The sequence below is a fragment of the Thunnus maccoyii genome, chromosome 10 (assembly GCF_910596095.1).
Source record: "Thunnus maccoyii chromosome 10, fThuMac1.1, whole genome shotgun sequence".
Lineage (NCBI taxonomy): Eukaryota > Metazoa > Chordata > Actinopteri > Scombriformes > Scombridae > Thunnus > Thunnus maccoyii.
Window position 1 is genome coordinate 33,681,054 of NC_056542.1, and position 23,804 is coordinate 33,704,857.

The following is a 23,804-nucleotide window of genomic DNA, read 5'->3' on the forward strand; positions in this document are numbered from 1 at the left end:
CCAATAGCTGTTGACGTATTTCAGTCTGAACTTAAGTGGTGAACCAATCATGCCACTAGTCTTTGCAAGATATTATAAAAATGTTTGCCTGACTGACCAACAGTGTTTAATTTGATGTAAAGCAATGTTTGAAATAGCAAGCTGAATTGAGTTGTGTTGTCCCTAAAAAGGTAGGGTGGAGCTCCCAAGATTCTTTTAATCCAACTAAACCTACTGTCTGACTTGGTGAAAATCTAACATTTCATAGACAGCTGTGAAACTGTAGCCCAGCACTGCAATGAATAATCATGTCTCATCTTGTAGATCGGATTCCAATGAATGTATTCCCGGAAGGTTTACCGTCGCATCAAAGGAGAGAGAATGAAATGTGTTAGTCACATCAAACTGAAGGAAACTGTTTGGTTTCCAAACTTTCAGCATTGTTTCATGCAGATATTTGCAAAACATTATAAATCCAGCTGGTGATGTGCCAACACTGAGATATCAGTCTGGGATCCCAGTAGCTGTATGAACAAGTCTGGAGCAGGGGCAAGATATACATAATTCACTTGTCACAGCTGTCTTCTGCCTTCAGCCTTTTGGCTAATTTGGCATTATTTAAGGCACCAGGTGAATATGTGTTCTGACAGTGCCCCATACACACAAGAGTCTACTCCTTTGTATGAATTTGTCAGTATGCCTTTCAATCAGAGCATAATATGAAAATGGCTGTGTGTATTATTACAGTAAAAGTGAAACAGTGAAAAACTACCAAAATAACTCACCTTAACCACAAAAACCTGATCAGAACCTGAAAACACAGATGTTTTGTACTAAACAGATGGACATGTCAAGTCATGTTAAGAAAAATGGGTCACATGGGTAAACATTTTTCAACTCTGTTTTAAAACAATATTCATATGGCCAAATGCACATTGAATAGTTATTGGTCACTCTCCATACTGGCCACAAGACCATGAAGTGATTCCTTCTTAATGTGATTCCAGTGTAAGAAATGGTGTTGACCTTTAATTACATTTTTAGTTGTTATGCATAGTAGACAAAGACAAGCATGATGTCCCAATCACCAGCTGCACAGATTGGACGCAGTGTGTGTGTTTGCTGTCCTTTCTGGACTATGTGTTCCTTCAGGAGAAGGACTGTGGGTCACAGCTCTGTCGGATTTCTGTGTCTGTGGACTAGAACAGACTGTATGTTCTGCTTGTTAATGGTTTTACATATTAAGGTTGTTTCACCTTGATATGGAATGTCAAATGTTGTCCCGCAGCAACTGCAGAAATGTTCACATAGTGAAAAACAGGGGAATGTCAAGTCAAGCATAGCATTGGTGAACTTTATATTTGAATAAGGTCATCAGATCTTTTGACAGATTAGCAAAGGAAACTTTTGTAAGCACTCCCTCGTTTACTCCATGATACTGTATGCACACCAGACCTAAAACTTGTAAACCAACTACATATCCACTAAGTTCACATGAATGTTGTAAGAAAAGCTAATAACAAATAAATTCTGCTCTATTGACATTTAATGTTTTCACTATGCAACCTCAGTGTACCATGTACCGTCTTGTTTTGCTCCCTCAGTGCGTCACTGATGATGACATTTGTTGCTGTTCCTGTCATGAGAACTTTGGTCAACAGGGTAGGCATAACCTTGACTTCTCACTGCCACCAGTACAGCCTTCAATCAGTCAACTCTGGAGGAGACACAACTATGTAACCAGACCCAGATTGGTCTGTTTGATCAGTTCCCTCCATCCAAAGCTCAGACAAAACATCAGCCAAGTTCATCAGTCATGATTCTTAAGAAATGGGTTTTTGTTAACAGTAGTGCAGTGCCTGCTCAAAATGTGCCTGTTCGGAAAGGGCTGATTGCTCATTATTTCTCAAGAACCACATACATATGTATCAATTGACAAACATATCGATCAAAACAATAAGGATTTAATAAATTAAATGGTTTTAAACCAGACAGAAACTTCACAAATGAGACTAAATTGAGGTTGAAATGTAGAAGGAGTTTAGGTCATTCCATTTGTTCATTCTGCTGCCAATCAAATGTGTCTGAGTGGCTGAGTGGCTCACAGTTTGCTTATTTATACAAAGTTTATCAAATGTGTCGTGTGTCCAAATAACTTCATACTCGACACTGCATTTCCTTGGGTCCTCAGCAATAGACCTGCAAAGTGTTAAGTCAAATCCAAGCCCAGACGCCCTGCCCTGCTGTGATGTGACTGTGTTTATATCAAACAGTCCCTGCTACACTCAGACACAAAGCTGAGCAGCTTGCTGTTTGCTTGCTTATTCAAAGTGTATTAATATTGAACATGTTGCATGTCCAAATTGCACCAAAAGAGCATCTGTCTCCACAGTAAATCACCTGTTGAATGTTTGATGGTTGTTTATTTGTGTTTTAGAATGTAACTGCTGTGAACCAATCAGAAAATAACATATTTCTGTCATTCACAAGCGTTCTCTCTCTCAGAGAAAACTTTCCAGGCTGTGTCTCTGTCACTCACCCTCTCTCTCTCTTTTTTAAATGAGTCGGGAAACCCACAACAAAGCCTAACTTTTAATGTTATCAAACAAAGAGAGATGTCGTCCCCTCCTCTCTCTCATGGCAGGGTTGTACAGCTCTGATCACAACTGTGGTCACAGAGCCTAGAAGCCCCGCCCCGCTGCTGCAGAGCGGCTGATCACTTGTTTATTCAGTTTAAATTTATTAATATTAATCATGCCGCATGTTCAAATTTCACCAAATTCTAGACGGCACTCCCTTTGTTCCCCAGCTATACACCCGCCAAGTGTGGAGTTGATTGGATGAATGGTTCAAGAGATGCGTGAAGGACATACAGACATACAGACAGAGATTCCTTCCTTTAGTAGAGAGATAAATGTAAGCTTCCTCTACGGGCTCTGTGCCACAAACAAACTTCTTAAGAATTTAATATTTCCCTCCAAGCCTTATTCCTGTCAGGACAGAGTAGCAATCAAAACAATTTGATGATACATCTCTCAAACAAGGAAGAACAAAACTGCCTGATACTAGAACTGCAGCTGCTGTAGAGCCCGGTCACATTTTCATGTAACATGTTGGTATTCTAACAAGAGAGCTGATCCTTAGGATCCACATTCTTAACTGCTGGATGTGTAAATAAGCTTAAGTTTGCCAAAACAACTTAAATGCCAATATTTTGTTCACAACTTGTTTCTATGGCCCCTAAGTGGCCAAAAAATCACTTACTGCAGGTTTAAGGAACTCTCTCTGTAAATGTGAGCCAAAGTAATACAAAAAATGGTAATGTAAAACATATGATGTTACCAGGGGCCCCTAGAGGCTACAGTGTTTACTAGTGCTCCTCACACCCCGTTTTATGAAAGTGTTTGACGTAACAAACAACACACCAATTTTCCCTTTGGTGCATGAATGTGTCAGAAAATTTGGCTTCCTTGAATACTGACAGCTAATTTCTTGACAATATGAAGATGCTGTGTTGTTACTGTGCTGGTTAAAGGCAAATGTTGACCTGGTGTTTGCTGGCTATCATGTTAGGTGTTAATAAACAGATTGTTTTTTTCAACAGCCATGGACCATATATGGTTAAATTGGTTCATTCCTATTGACTGAGCATGTTCAGGCAAAATACACTACAATTAGACAATTAGTGCCTAGGTCATTACAGCCCCATTGGGAGGAAAGATGTGAAAATAGTGCTGTGGTCATATTTTCTTTTTGTAAAACAGTTCAGTTAAAAAAAAAAAAAAAAAATCCTAAATAATCCCAATAACCCCAATCCTAATAAGGGAACAGCAGACATGGGTGTTTGCATGTTACATTTCTAGCTCTGTATTCCATGTTTTTTAGCTTTTGAGTTGAGTAGTTCTGTAGTGGATTTTCCCTTTAAGTAACATTCAAACAAAAAACAGAGAAAAGAAAAAGAAACTCATCTCAAGAATGTATTTTAGTCATGCCATAATCAGTTTATGACTTCCCCATATTTCAGTAGTTTTGCCGCTAGCAAATGTCTGTATTGTGGCACTTGATCTGGTTCCAAGTGGAGATGTTTGCTTAATCACAGACTCACAGAGATTTTTCTGCCCCCGAGTCTGACACTGGTTGTGCTGTGTTTTTACCTTCAGATAAATATTTGGGCTTGTTGAGTTTTATGAGCAGCTTGTTTGAGGGTTGGTCACACTGAAAATGTAAGCATGAAACCAGGTGCCAATATTCTGCACTGGAGCAGGCTTTTTACACAAACCTCCTATAAACCTGTGAAGCTGTGGGAGTTTTTACATGTGAACCTGTGCATGCTAACACACACACAGACACACACACACACACACACACAGACACACACGGTGCTCATGTGGGTCCAGAGAATTTGGCATCTTGGTTAATGGAACTGCAGTTAATTTGTGTGGGCTGCTGGTTGTCAGTGCTGATGATGTCAGGATCAGCTGGACTAGAGATGACCTCCCAGAACACCCAGTCTGTCATTCTGACCTGGGAGCAATACAGCTCTGACTCAGGCTTCCACCCAATAGTATAAATCTAGTGTGTGTGTGTGTGCATGTGTGGTGTGTGTTGATCATACTGCAGTCCAAGTCCAATATTTTTTTACTCTAGATGAATAAATTGTTCTTAGGGCTGGGCGATATGACCAAAATCTCATGTCCTGATATAAGTCATTTCATATCTCGATAACAATACCTATCCTGGTATAGCACAAGTTAATTCAATGAAGGCATCCCGTTGTCTATCCATTCTTTGCGTGGATTAAATTTAAGTACCCTTTTTGGCTTTTTACCCGCAAAGCTTTTATTACACTCACAGCAACGTAACAAGTGTAGTTGTTGTCAACTCGAATACTTAACATGGTTCACCATCTCTCCTCTGCTGTGCTGCACACACCGTGTGCTCAGCCCCACCCATGGTGAACCATAGAGAGCAGAGGAGAGTAGCGTGACCAAACGCAGCAGAGACTCTCACACTGAGCTGAAATTAACCAAGTACTTAGCCAAGTACAAGTAACCAGCTTGTGGATTATTAGAAGGCTGTGTGCATTTGGTGCCTCTACCCCCATGTGCAAATTCTCTCTCAAAACAAATTATCTTTGATGTGAAACATTTTAACCAAGCCCTACAATGCTGCACAGTTGCATCAGCTTGTGCAGCTAGTATTTGAGCATGATCTCACTCAAAAATTGCAAAACGAATGGAAAGACGTTGTGTGGAGGAGATTCTGCAGTCAGCTAGTGGTGAGATCATAAATCCACTTATGTGCAAATGTCTCTCCTGCTTTGCCATTTTTGAAGAAAACATATTCTGACATTTTTTATTTTATTTCATTTTTTTATTATTACTTTATTTGACAGGGACTGTGCATATTAGTAACATTTCTAAAAAATATGCCAGTTAGCCAGAAAGGCTAGTTTTCATCTGTAGTCCCTGGGCAGGCAAAAAGTTAGAAGTACAAATGTTACAAATAAAAGCATTGAAAATAATATCAACAGTAAAAGTGGTGAGAATATGCCAATACAAACAAGCCTGCAATGCATGGAGACAAGAAAGACAGGTCTTGAGACACACAAAATCAACAATAACATGACAACAATCAACAAGATAGATAACGTGACAATACATTCAACAAATAACACGGCAGCACAATGTCAAGTGACAAGACAACAAGCAACACGAAAAGAAACACCTCACTGTTCTAGTGTTCACAGGCTTGATTTCTAATGAACCAGACTCTTAATGTTGTGGCAAATAAATGGTAGTTGGCACAGTTTCTCATGTGTTACGGTAAGTTGTTCCAATCCTGAAAGGCTCTGACAGAAAAAGCAGATTGGCCAAAGCTACTTTGTCTTCTTGGAATAAGACAATCATCTCTAGTTGTTGCTCTAGTAGTTCAGGTTATTTTTAATGTGATGTAAGTACAGAGTGGTTGAGGAGCCATATTGTGCAATACCTTGAAAACAAGACACAGTCTACTATATTTAACCATGTTTTCCCAGCTTAGTAAGTTGTGCTTTTTCAAGATATTGCAATGACGGTATCCTTATGGCTTCATGTCTAGGGTTTTTATTGTTTGTTTATACAGGGATTCTATTGGCTTTAACATGGTTTTATTGACGTGTGCCAGACAGTACGTGATGTGAGGGAAGATCATCGTGTTCATGAACATTTTAGCTACATTAATGGTCATGCAGTTCATTGTGAATTTGAAATTGGCTAGACTGAATCTAACATTCCTTGCAACTCTTTTTACATGTGATGTGAAAGACAGATTAGAGTCAACAGTGATACCATGTATTTAAACTCAGACACAATCTGTAGTTTTTTTCCAGAGACTATGATATCTGGATCCGGTGTTAAGGTTTAGGTCTTTTTGAGAAAGAGAGACCTGAACAATGGAGTTCAGGTAGGCAGGAGCCGTTTTAGTTGCTGCTTTGTGAGCAAGTGTCAAGGTTTTGAATTTGATGCAGGCAGCAACTGGGAGCCAGTGGAGGGATATGAATAGTGGGGTGACGTGTGCTGTTTTGAACTGGTTGAAGACCAGACGCGCCGCCACGTTCTGGATCATCTGCAAAGGTTTGAATGTGCATGTGGGGAGGCCTGCCAATAAGGAGTTGCAGTAGTCAATGCATGATATTCTATCTGCTAGGTATGATTTCATAAAGTTGAGTGCATTAAGAAAGAAGTTGAAACTGGAGAGCTTTGCTATAAGGACGTTATGATTAACGGTATCAAAGGCTTTCCGTAGATCCAAAAATATAGCTCCAACAACACCACCCTTGTCTATCATTGATTTAATGTTTTCTACAAAGTAACAGTTGGCTGTCTCAGTGGAGTGTTTTGCTCTAAAACCAAACTGCATAACTACCAACTACTCCTCCTTTGACAAGTCTTGATTTAATTTGCCCTGTTAAGTGCAAGGTAGCAGTTTTGGTGGAATAATTTGCTCTAAAGCCAAATTGCATACAATGTAGACCAAAATTGCTTGTATTAAGAAATGTTGTAAGTTGTTTAATGACAACTTTCTCAGCAACCTTTGAGAGTACTGGCAGTATACTTATTGGTCTGTAGCTACTGGCTTCAAGACGGTCTCCAGATTTAAAAATAGGCGTGACAATGGCACATTTCCAGTCATCAGGAAAGGAGCTGTGTTTAAAAGACAAGTTAATTAAATGAGCAATAGGGGGAGTTAAAATACCTTTGTGTGATTTGACAAACATAGTGTCAAATTGGAAAGCATCTCTACTTTTGGAGCTTTTTAAGGAGCTGATGATTTTGTTTAGTTGTAACTCATTAGTTACCTGACCTCTAGCTCCTTGTGAGATTATCAATGTTTTTCCAGATCAATTTACTGTTGCCTTTTGCCTCATTCAAAATATTGAGATAAAAACAAGATTTAGCTTCTTTTAGCTCTTGGATAACTTTGTTCCTTAAACCTTTATAAATCAACATGTCACTGTCTCTAGTTTTAATTGCCTTCCTTAGTGCAGCATCTCTAGATTTCATTAGTTTCCACAATTTTTTATTAAACCATGGTAAATTGTTTTTATTTTTAGATTTTATCTGTATCCTCACATTAAATCTTTCCCTCACAGAGTTGATTCTGTGAGTAAAAGTATCACAGCCATTGTCCAGGTCATTAGAGGACAGTACATCATCCCAGTTCAAGCTGTTAATTTCACTGATAAATTCTTCTTGCTTAACTCTGGGTATGTATTGAAGGATCATTGTCTTAGTTGCTGTGGTGTTAAATCTACTTTTAGTCAGTTTTCTTGCACATAGGGTTAGGTTATGATCTGATAAGCCAATGATTAAATTATAACTTTTAGTCATTCTTTCTGGTTTGTTAGTAAATATCAGATCCATTTGTGTACTGGAGCATTTTGCAATCCTAGTTGGGCCTTTTACAAGTTGTTCTAGTTGGAATTTCTCTGTGATCATTTTTAGTTTTTTCCTCTTAGTTTTATCCTCCCAGTTCACATTAAAATCACCCATAAGTAATAATTCTTTGTTGAGATTGCACAGACTTCTGTGAGTTGATCATAGAAAGTGTCATCTGCAGAAGGGGGCCTATAGATACCTATGATGTTAAAAGACATTTGTTGGGATGACATTATTTTTATCCCAACATATTCTAACGTGTTACCTGCATTATAAACCACACATTCACATGTTGTCTCTCGCATAAAAAAGCACCCCTCCTCCTCTTCTGAAACATTGGTATCTGGGCACTGTGAACACACTCGCAGGAGTTGTTTGTTTCAACGATGTTTCAGTCAGACAGAGAAAGTCCAGATTTGAGACAGACACAAGATGAGTTAGCTGATTGCTCTTTGCAGTAATGCTTCTGATGTTAAAATGTCCACCGAATAGCCTCCTTGGTTTCAGCTTCAGGTCCCATAAGACTTTTGCATGATTGACAGTTTGGAGGGTTTTGAATAACCTCTGCCTCCTCACTGCAGGGTTTCGACACACAGTGGTGTCAGCAGCAGGTTTTGTGAGAGAGACACTGGACCTATCAAGGTTTCCACAGCCTGGTAGCGAAAAGTTATTCATGGAGACATCGTAACTCGTGTTAACAAAGCTTAGTCTGTTGAGGGAGAAGCCCGGCTCAGAAAGTTGCTGCTCATTCATCACTGGCACCAGAGGAGTCCCAGACACACTCGGGCACAAATCACCATCAAAGTTCTGCAGCACTCCAGGGGTCACTGGTCCAGGATTTAGCTGAACATCTCCGGAGAGCAGGATCAGCATGGAGAGGAGACCTGCTATTCCCCGAAATGGGATGGCAGATGACTGGTCCACTGGATCGGTGATTCGCTCTGGTACCTGGGCTTGTCCATGCCGCAGGACAGAGAAATAGATTGCAAAATATCCCAGTAAGTTATGATGAAAACTGTAGGGGCGTCAACTGGTCATGAGCCAGCATTTGTCCCAAGCTCAATCACTCAGTGTCCCAGCTGTTTTCCATCAGTGTTGATTGCTGAAACACAGCCCAAGTGTTTTTGCGGATGTAACACTGCTTTGAACTTGACACAGTTTTTGACAGGCATGCTCTGTGGTACAATAAACGGCCTCGGATGACAGTCCTATGTAGCAATCCCATTCAGGATCCCAGTGGCCAGAGGGTAGAAACTCTTCTTAAGCCCCTTAGCACCAGCCCAGTGCACCCGGAACCTCCTCTCCAACTCAGCGGGGAGAAAAGTACGCCATCCGGGCAGTTAGGAACCCCAGAAGATCCATGTGGCCAGGACCGTTTCCTTGACGTTGAGATGGATGTACAGATGGTCTTACTTGATGTTTACTTTTGAAAACCTGGACTGGCCTGGTAGCACAGTCAGCAGGGGGGTGAGCTGACCGTTTCCCCATCCCAATGAGTGACCCCCAGTCATATGCCATCACTTCTTGAGTCCAGGGTGCATAGAGAGGCTCCAGCATGCATGGATTACATTACCAGCATGGATCCTTTAAGTTTTCTTCTTGTTTAAAAAAAAAAAAAAAACTCTTCTGTTTGCTTCTTTAGTGCTGTATCTCCTTTGAAATATTGGTAAAAGCAGGTAGCAGTTAGCAGTTGACATCTAGCTAGTTGTTTTGATTTGAAAAATATATCCAAAGATGATGTTTTCTCTTTGATCCACACGATAGACCGCGCTGGGTCGGCCAGCACACGTGCTCCGGGCACCAGTTTGCCAAAGCTGCCTTGGATCCCCACTGCTCCGTGCAACCCAAACAAGGGCCAACCAGAGAAGCACCCATAGTCCCAATACGGCTAACACCAACCGGTGCACTCTTGGTGTCACTTCCAGGTCCTGGGGAGAATAGGAGACCGCAGGCAGATGAGAATGAAATCAGCTGCAGGGAGTCTGCAACTGGATTCAGTGCTGTCTGCGCTGGAGAAGCACGCGGAGCATCAGGACTGTTCGTGGTCAATGGTGGAGTTGCACTGGGGTTTAGATGAACATCTCCCGACAGCAGCAGCAGAAAGAATACAATCTTACCAGTTTTCCAGCTCGCTTCTCGTTGCTGCGCATCCCATCCAGATCCAGTGGCAAAGTCTCTGCCATCTTTGAACAGGAAGGAGAAAAAAGCAATGTAGAAGTTGATCCTTGATTTTTCAGATAGTAGGCCCATTGGATCCTCAATGTAGCATCAGAGGCCATAGCTGGATTTTGTAGTCGGGCCCTCTGCAGCATTGCAAGTGGATGTCAGAGGAATCAACAGCAGAAGGCCACAGAGGAGGTATATACAAACTTTGTCACCTTTGTGTTTGTTTTCACCATATTGTTTTGGATTAAACTTTGAGTTCTTGTTTATCCGACAGAGATATTTAATCAATTGGTAGATGGGAAGTAAAATGGTTAAAAAGGCTAAAATTTGGAGTTGAGTTGAGCCTGCCAAACGACTCACTCCTCCTGCTGCCATCTTTCTAGATCTATATTTTTATTCTGGGGCTCTACTGGACTATCTTTGCATTATTTACAGTTAAAAACTCTATTTATCGTATACTGACCCTTTATGCAGATCCTCAGTTCAGCCTCTGTCTGAAACAGACTGTTTTAGCTTCTGTCTCTACCTCCTGATGAGCCCATTGGTTCTGGTTGGTTAGCTCTTGGAGGCTGCTACTTGGCAGACTTCTGCAATCTCTGGAGGCTAACAAACAACAGTGAAAGAAGAATTCAGGTTGAAAAACCTGGATTTTGACTTGGAGGTTTAAAGATTTAAATGGCCGGCAGTTTTCTATATTTTTCTTATTGTCAACAAATCTCAAGTGCAGCGCCAAACCAACAATGAATTTATCCCACTTAAAAGTATTGTGGTTGTATCTGAATATCTCTTAAAATGTAAAATGTAAAACTTTATAAATTTGGGAACCACCGATGTAACAAGAAATGTAACTAGTTACTGCTACTGCACTGTAAGTAATGTATTTACTTTTTCAGGGAGTAATAACTAACTATGGTCAGAGTCAGAGTACTTTTTAAAACTTTCCAAATAACTTGTCTCCTTTAAGGAGTTGTCAAGTAACTTGTGACATTCACTGCAAATGTTACATCAGTGCTGGATATATCTGTGTGTGCGTGTCTCTCTGACTACTGATAACTCTTAAAGTCTCTGTGGATTTGTAATGTGAGTTAACAGCATACGTGGGTTTGTGCACTCGTTGACACTCTATCAGCATTCTCCAAGGAGGGGAGTGTCTATATTTAACCTTGATGCTTAATATAGCTCTGAGTATGTCTTTACCTGGAGCAGCCAGGAAGCAGCAGTCACAAGCCCTGACAGGTTTCCTCAAGCTTCGGTCTCCCTCCTGGATGGTCAGGTGACCACAGCCTGGCTCGAAACAGAGTAAAGACAGGGACAGGCAGGAAACACTCTTTGTATCCATATTTTAACTACGGGCAGAACCACGCAGAGCTTCAATTAAAAATGTATGGTAATTCCTTTGGAGGAAACCAGGCTTCTACTGTCTGCTACTGGGAGCTGCCCAGTGCAACCACTGTTATCGCCTGCCAGCCACTAAGCAGCTCCACCTTAACAAGAGAGATCATTATTTATTCACTTTCAGCATCCACATTCTACCAGTTGGGCTGGAGAATCAGAAAATATCAGGTCGAAAACACCAGGCCGCACAGACTAACTTTTTGACTTTGAACCACAAACTTTTCTTTTGGTGGCACTGCCAAACACTTTTCGCAGCCCAAAGTTCTTCTCTTATGTGTTTACCCGCCAGAGGCGGTGTCAGACATTGCCTCTTTATCGAGTTTTTAACCAGTTTTACGCCATATCTTTTTTAATACACTTTTAGATATTGGTCGTTTTAACCCTATCATCTAACTGGATACGGATTTTCAATCATCGTACGCAGATCTTAGCTGTTTTAAGGACCTGATTTCTGCTGTAAATTCAGTACTCACAGTTGAAGGAGGATATCCACCACCTGAAGACAGAACTCCGAAAAAAGGATCAGCTGATCGACAGCTTTATTTCTATTGCCACCGCCCAGGCAAAGCATATCTCCCGTATGCAATCCTCCAGCCTTATCGCCCCGGCGGCCCGATCGCTCTCCTTCCCGATGTCACAACTGATCTCGGCCTCTGCTGCCATCCTTCCTTGGCTGCCTTCAATGCACACCGGCACTGCCTGCCCGGAGAGTCCTGAAGCTGAAGCGGATGGCCATTCTTCTGAACAAGAGCTGGTTGTAGGGGCACTGGATACCACCACCTCTGCCACTGCACTGGAGCTGCCAGCTGATCTGGAGGTCGGCATGGGAATGGCCCCTGTCCACAGCTCCACTCCGATGCCATCCCAGCCGTCCTGGGCTGAGGTGGTTCATCGCCGAAGGAGGGATTTGGTTAAAGAGAGAGTCTCTCCACCACCTCCTTTCACTCTATCTAACTGCTTTATTTCCCTGATGGATGAGGCTCCGGTCCATCTGGATGATGCCCCTGCAGTCCCGCTGGCGTCCGAGCCAGCAGATTCCACTCCGGCTCTGGTCCCTCCCATCACCGCTGCATCTCCTTCACCTGTGGGCAGCGCAGAATGGGCGGCTCGCTGCTCCACGATCGGGACTAGGCGCCGTAGGATGCTGCAGGAGGCCATCATCAGAAGCTCGGGAAATCTTCCTCGGGCTGAGCCTCCTCGCTCCTGCCCACCTGCGCAGACCATCGTACCTGAACAGCTGTCCTCATCGCAGATGGAGCGCCCACTGCCCAGTCCAGGTAGCTCACACACTTCACCTCCTCGTCCTCTCATTCCCCCCTCCACATTATTCATCAGTGACTCCATAACTAGGGACATTCGTTTCATTAATGCTACTACAAAACTATTGCAAAAACATCATTCTCATCTGTCACCTCAACAGTTTGGTTAAGTTTATGTGACAAAAACTACTTGGTTAAGGTTAGAAAAAGATTGTGGTCATTAAGACAGCAATATGGACAGTTGGTAAGAGACTGGAGTCAAACAGTGATCTCCGGTGTCAAAGTGAGGTAATTTGTATGCCTAACCTCCCATTCGCACCTTCTCTCTGAGGGATTTTGCTATAACAAAGCTGTGCTTCAAGAAGTCACTTGTTAGGCCATCATGGGTTATCTTAAGTAGTTGAACCAAACAAGCAAACAAGCAATGCTGTTGTTTTTCTGCTGAAGAAAGAATTGTATTTTCTTGATCCAGTAAGTGCTATGATAGTGTGGAGTGGTAGCCAGGTTTCTCCCTGGCCTCTACACCACCATCACCACAGAGCCCCCTTCACCTCTTATTATATATGGGTGAGGTTATTTTTTTTATTTTTTTTCAATCGACCATTAATCTGTTTATTCTGACATCAGCACATCTCTTTCCCTGCTTGCAGCCAAACATCATCATCTACCACAAATTGCCAAGAAACTAATCCAGGGGTTAAATAAAGCACCTGGTGTCCAGGCTCAAGAATCATATCCATATTTTGCTAGTCAGAGCTACCTGAAACCACAGTCCATGATGAGGGTGGGGGTGGGGTACTATTGCTCTCTTCACATATACTATTACTCAGTTCTATAAGTATAAGTAACTTAACATGTTCACTTTAAAGTTCTTATTACTCTCTACGATTAGATGACAAAAAATCTTTTTTTTATTAAGAGTGACTTACACAAAATAAAGGTAGGCATTACTTTAAAAAGGAACTTTCCCCAACATTGATTGTTTGATGGTTGGATGAGTATTGTAACAGGAGCATGAGGTGTCATGAGTTAAGTACATACTGTGTTTGCTAAAAGTAGCCCACAGCATGGTATCATGGGATAGTGTGACTGATGTATGATGGGAATCAACAGGAGTCACCTTGTTTGTTGGTGGGAGGAATAATTCAACATGATGAACAGCAGCTGTATGAGATAATAAACATTACCTTGAGGTTTACCACAGGGCAAACTCAGAGGTATTGTTACGGAATATTTTGATGTAACCCTAGATGGCACCGGCACAATAGGTAACAAGGGTACTATTGGGTTTACTGTTATTGCCCTGTTGCAGAGTGATTTTGCTGAGAGAGTTTGTGGCACAGACAGTAAATTGTTGCCAACTTCAGCATAACAAAAAAGCAAACTCTGTTCACCTCGATCACCTTACAATGAAGTTCCCAAAAGGCTTCATGAGCAATCTAATGCAATCCAATACAACAGCTCTGCCAAAAATTCTTCTTTTACAAAGCGTATACATTTTCAGTTTGTGTTTACATTGTCAGAAAGGTGATAATTCTACTTTTTGTTTATTATCAAGGTCGTAGTGGGTAGTGGTGGTGAACTAGAGTGCATTATATTGAAAAATGTTCCTAATATTTTGTCCACCCCATTAACATACATGAAATATCTCAAGAGAAAAAAGACATAATGTCGATAAAATGTATTTGACATGTTAGACAATGCATACATTACTAAGCCTTCACATAGAATACACATTCAGTAATTTAAATCCAGAATATGCATCTAGTAATTCACTTCTATTTCTAGAGGTCTTTGCTCAGTCTTGTGTTTATATTAGGTTTTTGAATTCCACCATGGCTGTCTCTGCTGCAGGGGGATGTACCAACACTCTGGATGGGGGATCTGCATATTCACTGTTGAATATGACAAAAGAAACAAAAGAAATCTTAGATTGCAGGATACTGCTATACTCACATTCCTATTCCACTACCTCCAAAAAGACACAAGCTTTAATGTTATAGCTTTACTTAAAGTAACACTTAAAAGTATTACCTACACCTAACTTACTTATTTGCTAACTATGAAGCCTATGCTGCAGATACATATGTTTATAATACTATTGTATTACAAATGTAATATGGCTGCTAATAATATTTCATTTATTAAATCATTTCAAACACTGTTTGGCTAACACATTAGTTGTGTTGGTGAATAAATCAGCTCTAGTCTGTTTTTGTACATTAGCTAGCTAAATCTGTAAAAATAGTTCCCAAAGCGCTAATATCCTGTGATAGTTAGCCTAATGCTAAATTGCAAGTATAATAGAAGTCATAACAGCAGCTGATTTCAACTTCCTACTAGAGATGCACCGATCCACTTTTTTTCAGTTCCGATCAGATTCCGATACCTGAATTTGGATATCTGCTGATACCGATACCAGAGTTCTTTTTTCTTGATTATAATAATAATAATAATAATAATAATAATAATAATAATAATAATAATAATAATAATAATAATAATTATTATTATTATTATTATTATTATTATTATTATTATTATTATTATTATTGTTATTATTATTATTATTGGTATTATATGTACAGTTACATGAGGCTGTAGTAACCCACACAGCACTTCTGCACTTTAGGCTTAAATATGAATTTATTCCAAAGCAATTTATTTAAACTGAAGGTTAAATAGGCTTCACATACAAACAGATATAGGTGTACAAATTGCAATGGCATCTTCTTTAATGTTTTGAAAAAAACATTAAAGGAAAAAACATGAACAAATCAATTGCACAGCAATGCATTATCAACTAATAGTGAGTAGAATTCTTTTTTTTGTTCCAGACTGGTTGTGTTTGTTTTCGGTCGCAGGGCATCGGGTAGCGGTTGCCATTTTAGCTTAGCTTCTTAGCCAGAATATCCCCTATAAAAAGGTTGTACCATACCATTTAATCACACTGCATTTGGGCAGTCAGCTTTCTCTGTGAAAGCCACAACTCAGTAGAATGCCTACCTGATGATATGAAGAACTGTAGTTCTATCAATGCATTCAAGACCAGACTGAAACATGTACTACAGACCAATCAGCTGTGTGACCATTGAGTCACACAGATGACTTTAGTTTACATTATTAGGGCCCGAGCACTGACAGTGCGAAGGCCCTATTGTAACTCAAGGAATTTTTCTCTATTATTTTTCTTCCGAAACAAATGCATTTTTGAGGGCATAAATGTGCACAGAAAGTTGTTAAACTTTGCACAGACATCAGAAGTGGTGAAAAATTTGATATTTTATGGGTCTCGAGAAAAGGCGGGGCAAAATGGCTCGACAGCGCCCCCTAGAAAATTAGGAAAATTGAGCCCCTCGATACAGATTGTCATAGAAGAATGAAATTCGGTATGCATATGTATGATGACCAGACGCACCAAAAAGTCTCTTGGAGACATACCCTAAGTCCAACAGGAAGTTGGCCATTTTGAATCAAAGTTGCGATTTTGACTATACTATAACTTGACTCCACATGGTCTGATCTTTTCCAAATTTCATATGCAGAGTCCTGGTCTGAAGACATGTAAAGGCCCATATTTAGTGACAGGCATACTCTTTTGCAAACCACTCCTAGCAGGTTAGTCAGAAACATAAAATTTGGTAAGCCAAGGTGTAAGACCTTGATGATGATAACTCCTGAAGCCTTTGAGTTTTCATCAAAAGCCGTTGCCATGGCAACACATTGTTCGCCACAAAATATAAAGCTGTTTTTAAGGGCCAAGACATGCTTGAAAACTCGGCAGGTCTTATAGTCTATAATATCATATCAGTGGCTGGCATAAGTGTGCCAGAATGGCTCTACAGCGCCCCCTACAATATTTCAACGAAGCAGCCCCCGCGCCACGTTGAACCTACATGTATGAAAATCGGTACACACATGTATCATGCCAGGGCGCATAAATCTACATGCGAGTGACAGAAGCCCTTCGACTGCGCCACACGGCGATGTACGCAAGGGTGCGAGGGGCCTGACCATCGCTGCTTGCAGCTTTAATTTCTAATTGACATTGTGGGTGTATGTGATGTGCTGTGTGTAGCTTTGTATTTTGTATGGTATGCTCTGTGTGGGGTTTTTTGTGTTTGTTTGTTTGTTTTGTTTGTTTGTTTGGGGGGGGGGGGGGGGGGGGGGGGGTTGTTTTTTTTTGCTTTTTACTGTTTGTTGTTGTGCTGTTGTATGTTTTTTGTCAGGGACTACAGATGCAAATAAGCTTCAAGCTAACTCTGGTTCAGTACATCTCTAATGTTTCAAACTGCACACTGTCCCATTCAATAAATAAATAAACAAATCAACTCCTTTTCACTAATATGTATTACAATGTGTCCTCAACAAGTAATAACAAATGTGAAGTGCACATATATTGTTCAAGTGCCATATACAGAACAAGATAAATTACAATATACATGTAAAAAAAAAAAAACTGTACCATTCACTGAAGGAGAGGCTATAAAACATATTCCACTAAAAAATAGTTTGCCACACAAAATCATTCACTAGCTCATCAGTAATAAGCACTTTTCTCCACTTTTCCCACTTGTTTTCAAAACATCCGTCTTTTGAAACCAATAGCAAAGTAACAACACTGTTTAATCTCTTACCGCTTAAAAAACAACTCACTCACTGAACCTTCAAACAGCAGGAGAGGCTTGGTCAATCTCTGTCTTTGTGTATGTTCATCTATTTGTGTATGTCTTGTCTTTGTGTGTTTACACAACATTAATTGTATGTTCATGTGAGTGTTTGAGAAGGTTAATGTTCATCCTGTCTTGAAGAATCACTTGGTGAGGTGATTGTTGAGCTTCAAAGGTAGTTGGCTTTCCAGATTCTTGTATTCAAGTAGTGATCTTTTGGCATTGAAGAGAACACCTGCATGACTAAAAAGTCTCTCACACACTGCAGATGCTGGGAAACCTGTGTTGATTCTGAGTGACAACTTCTTTATTTGAGGAAAGGAATGCAAAAGATCCATACTTCCTGTGGTCGGACATGCAAGGTCCTTCTCAAGCTCTTCAACGTCCGAGCTTGTCTTTATGGTTGTGAAGAAGTCATCTCAATCAGAGTGGCTATCATTTAGGGCGGCATCATCATCATCCATGCTGATGGTGAGGTACTGTTGATGTAGTCAAGCCCTGTGTAAAAATAAATATATATATTTATATTTAATATATATATATATAAGTACTTTTAGTGTTGAAATCCTTCTGTAACTCACAATTGACAGTACAAGCCATGAAGTCTAACCTATACATAGATTAGTAGTCTAAATGAGAGCCAAATGATCCCCTCTTGAATTAATAAAGATTACTGGCTTTTAAGATGCTCTCCTCTATGGCCCAGTATGTCCTGAACTTTGGCAGGAGAATAGTGGCAGCATTAAGCTCTGGGTCCTTCATGACATCCCCAAAACGCTTCTGGATGCCACATTGTAGGGCCACAAGGGATGCTCGACAGACTTTGCAGGTTGGCCGCAGTCAGCCATCAGTGATATTAGTAAAATAAATTCTAATAGTCACAATAACTTTGTAGCAGGCAGGGACAGACATGAGTTGTTTGCTTTATTACTTTTTAAAAGCACAATATGTAAATGAATGTATTTTGTATTCATTTAACCACCATCTAAGGGCCCAGTCTACAACTACAGTTGTAAGTTAAATAGCACTTAATATACCATTAGAGGTGCAGTTGAGGTGCTACTTGTATTGGGCCATGCATTCAAACATATTTTAGACAACAGAAAGTGTGATTTTTCATAACATCAAAAATCATTTACCATCCCCCCCCCAACAAGTTACATCTTGATGTTTAATGTTGTCCATACATTCCAGATTGCACTCTCTCCGTTCTCCTTATGGATCTGGACAACTCTTTCTACAGTGAGGTAGAGGGAGCTCCAACATGTGCCACTGGGTCAAATAAACTGTAGTCTGCATTCACGCTCCACAGTTTCAAATGCTATGATGGACCTGCTGGTTTTGTTCCAAAGTGTTTGACATTTTGCAAAAGCAGACTGAGAGAGCCTCTTGTATGTCTCACAGCCAACTTCTGCAGCACTGGCATCAATGGTTGAGACAAGATTCAGGAGATGGCATGCACACCTATGATGCCGTGGCAGTTGATACTCAAGGCCAGTGTCATCATTCAAAATAGCAGAGACATCTTGATACTCCACTTCTTGTAATGGACCTTCATCATCTGGAACATTCTCTCGCCATGAACTCGAAACACCTTTAGGAAGTTTGAGCCATTGTCAGTTGTTTTCCTGGTCACCTTTTTCTTGATTTGGTACTCTGAATGTATTTCCTCTAATGATGCAGCAAGGACATCAAAACTGTGGGAGCCTTTCATACGTCTGCAAGGCAGCAAAGCAGAGCACCTTGCTAAAGAGGGTCTGGTCTATCCAGTGACATGTGACTCCGAAGTAACTGCATTGTCTGGCAGTCCAGCAATCAGTGGTTTTAGCGACATGGCTCACAGAAGTCAACTTCTGACTTTCTTGACATTATTGTGCAGTGAGGTTGTAATGTTTGTACCATGCTCCTGAATGAAGGTAATTTGACCACCAAGCATGGCTGGCTGCCTTCACATATGAAGTTGAGCAAAGCCTTGCCAAAGGTTGCCTGCCATACCCGTGGGACAGACATGGAAAAGCTTTAGCTTGTTGGGGTGAATTTGTTGTTGAAAACAAAAAAATACATCCATATATTAATAATACAATATAATTTTATATTCTGCATTAAAAATAGAATCAACATCACAAAAAAGACAAGTCTCATATTCAAATAGTAGACCCTTCCTATCCTATGTGCTTTGTAAAATTGTGTGCTTGAATACACTGTTCTGAAATGTCCTCATTAACAATGCAAGACATACAGTTATTTTCTCAGTAACTTTGCATTTAGGTTTAATAGGGTATGTGCATATAGTGGGGCAATAGTATTTCTTTTTCAGTGTTTAAATATTCAGACTTTGTTAGTGTTCCTCATTGGGGTGTGTTGGGTGAGGTACCATTTACTAATCTACCACAAGTGAATGTCTGCCATATTGTGTCATAAATAAATTCTAACTGCTAGCACCAAGTGAGATCCAATTCAGTTCAAAATGCTAGCTACCGTGTAGCGGTTAGGAATGTGAATACTGTTGTATACGACGGATTCTCAACCTTGAAGCATATGCTGCTAGGTTAAAAGATGGGTTTGGATTAACTCCAGTAGAAAGATCCTCCTTCATTCTAGTTAAATTTAACTTCTGCAATGATATTGAACCGTAGTCAACTGACTATGGTCATGGAGGGGGTAGGGCCACACCTTTGTTCCATCTGCAGTGCTATTTTTGACTAGTAGGCTATCTTATCTCTTGTAGTCGGACAATTGCTGTCATGTGTGTGAGCTCAGCTGAATATAAAAATCATGAATGTCTAACCCTAACCCAGTAAATGTAGCAAGAGGTGTGTAGCCTAATGTAAAGTAGTAGAAGTACATATATTTTATCACAAATGTACTTGAGTAAGAGTAAAAAGTATTCTGCAAAACAACTACTCTTAGAAGTACAGTTTATTTAAAAATATTACTCAAGTACATGTAATGGAGTACTAACCAACACTGCCACCAAGTGGCCAAAAATTCTGTTATTGCAGATGTTGAGAGTATCTTTTTGTTTTATTTTTTTACTTCGAGTTTATTTGACCTAATTTAATTTATTAATTTACACTACTTTTAAAAACAGATATCACTTTATTATAGTTAAACTCCGTAAAAGTCTATACTTCTTTTTGTGGCACACTCCAAGCTACACTTGGGACTCTGATGCAAATTTATAAACAAAGCAATTATGATGTTTGATGACACAGGGCAAATATCTGTGTATGAATGGATAGAGGACGGTGTCAGTGTTCTGGGAATATAATACATATTCTGAGCAGTAATGTCATAAAATATTGAAGTTCAGATTTTGTCACTCCTCGTAATATTCTTTGTTTCTTCTTGCTTTGGGGGACATAAACGAGTGGTATATCATTGCAGTGGATTCAGTGTGTTAGCTGTGAGATACCACTTGAGCCCCGCTTTTTTTTTGCCTATAATTATTTATATTTTGGCAAATTGCTGCCATTAAAAGTATGCAGAATTAGCTATTAGCAGTTCCTGTTTGCAATGTATCCATGAATGTACAGACAACTATCACTCGATCTCTGGAGTTATAGGGTGGATCTTTTTCTGTCATTTCTAAGTAGATTTATGGATGTTTATTCATGATGAGAGATGATGATATCCTCAAATGCAAGTCACATTGAATCTAAAATATGTGTATCATCTTTGTGTGTTCAGATTTAACCAAGTTATGACACTGGTGTATACGATCAAATCAAATCTGCTTTACCCAATGGCCAAGCTTGCCACAAACCATTTTGCAAATCCATTTTGAGATGACTTCTTGAGAGTGATGAAAATGTTATCCTGCCAAGTACTAAACATAGAAACATGTAGCCTAAGGTTAAAAGGTTAGAAATGCTTTATAAAGCTATGAAGAACCTTTTCCTCATATGGCAGCTTAAATGCTTAAGTCCTACATAAGGACAGAGGGAAAAAGTAAAAATATACTACAAGTACAGTACTCAATGAATATATACTAACTATATATATATATATATATATATATATATATATATATACACACACACACACACATACACACACACACACACACACATATATACATATATATACTATATATGTATATATGTATATATGTGTGTATGTGTATATATATGTGTGTGTGTGTGTGTGTGTGTGTGTGTGTGTGTGTGTATACACACACATATATAAATCATGTATAATGTATAACACAGCAGAACAGCAGGATTGGTGCTGTTGTATTGGTTGAGTTCCTCCTCCACCCCTCCACCCACCCTAGTGCCAGTGCATAGTGGCGGTGTGGTCCACCCTTGGATGACCTCCTGGGGATGTTTATGGACTGAGGGTCCAGGTCATATTCTCAGTGCTGTGTGGGAATCACACGCTCTGTAAGGTCGCCAGCCAGCTGACCATGGAAAACATCTCTGACGTCTGCAAATAAACTCAGGAGGGGGCACAGGAGGGTTGTTGCTGCACTGACACTAAAGATCTGTCTAAAGATCTGCATTCACATGCAAGTACACTCACACACAAGTGTGTCCGTGCCATAGACTACACAGTGCTCCATGGGACTCACTGGATAAATCCGTAAATTTGAATAAAAGGGTCAATTCTGAGTAAATTTACCAGCTATGGTGTTCACAGTTTTGTGTTCCTGATTGCAACAATCAAGCCTTCCATGCTTGAATACTTCCATATAGCAACAACCTATAAGGATCATAGATAATGTGGAATTTAGCACCAGTCAACATCAAAAATTGGTTTCTAAAATACAAAGGCTATTGCAAAACTATCGGAAGAGTAACATTGAGGTTAAAATCATGTAAACTTCTGAATGCAAATGTACTACAGGTACAGCCACATGTTATTTTCTTTAATCAGTAATGAATGTGATCGTGTCCTGCTACAACAAATTAATGTACAAGGCGATTGTGAAAAATAAGAAAATTTTCCATGGCTGTCCATGATAGTTCCTAAACAAGGCAGGACTCAAGAGTAAGTCAGTCAACAGTTTGTGCTGCAAAAAAATTAAGAAAACTTTTAAAAAATCCTTTGTAAATGGACTGTGCTTGTATAGCACCTTTCTAGTCTCCCAACCACTCAAAGCGCTTTTACACTACGAGTCACATTCACCCATTCACACACATTCATACGCTGAATGGTACGGGGGCTACCATGCAAGGTCCCAACCTGTCCATCAGAGGAAATCTAATCATTCATACACATTCACACACTGATGGCACAACCATCAGGAGCAATTTGGGGTTAAGTATCTTGCTCAAGGACACATCGACATGTGGACTGGAGGAGCCAGGAATCGAACCACTGATCTCCTGATTAGTGGACGACCTGCTCTACCTCCTGAGCCACAGCCACCAAAGGTTGTAGCAATCATGTTTTTGAATTTGCTATATGCACCAAGTACATACTGGTACATACTGCTTCTAGGAAAACACACATCCTCAAATACTTTTCCATGGATATAATATGTCGATATCATTGTTGACTACTTATGGAATTTAGCGAGACTCACTGCGGCAACTTTCCATTCACTTCTTATTTCTGCTACTCTTATGATACAATATACACAACTGTTTGTGGAACTTTGCTTACTTATAAAAGTTAAGTCAACAATGATCATCAAAATCATTATGGAATTAAAATTATTAGTAATTAGGGATGCACTGATCCATTACACCTGATAAGTATAGGTGTGGATACTGACCTAATAAAACAGATCTTGTCTTATCATGTGACCAACCCACACAAAATACTTAGTCACTGTCATTACAAATAATAACAGCACAACATTTGGGATATAGTCTAAAAATCAATTTGTTGTTCAAGAATGAAAAAGAAATGGGAACAGTGTGCATCATTGCAAATATTCCACCCATGGATTGTTGGTGTATGAACGCTTACTGTAAAGTTAAGAAACGATGTGTAGTTACAGTCCCCTGCTGTGACCATAAAAGAATGTTCCAGTTAGCTTCATACAGATATTGAACTGAAAGAGAAAAAGGAGCACTTTTCATTGATTGGCAGTTGGAATTGGTCGTTTCTCTGACTTTAGGTATCAGAGAACAGAAATTGGGGAAGAAAAAGTGTGAATCTGCGCATCTCTATTAACAATCATAAACTTCTTCACCTCAATTATTTCATCCCCTCTAGTGGCCTAAAATGTGTGGAACACTTATTTTGGGACAAGGAAAAATGCCTCCCAAAACTTGAATATTTTACCAATGTAAAAGTTACATATTCAACAAAAGACTGAAATTTCCTGGCATTTCTAAGCTAATGTCTTATCAATGCATCAGTGACAAAATAATCTATGAGTTTATAATAAAAAGTTGCACAAAAATTAACCACTGCTACATGCTTTTGTTGATAATGTTGTGTTGTGAGTTTATAAAACCTGT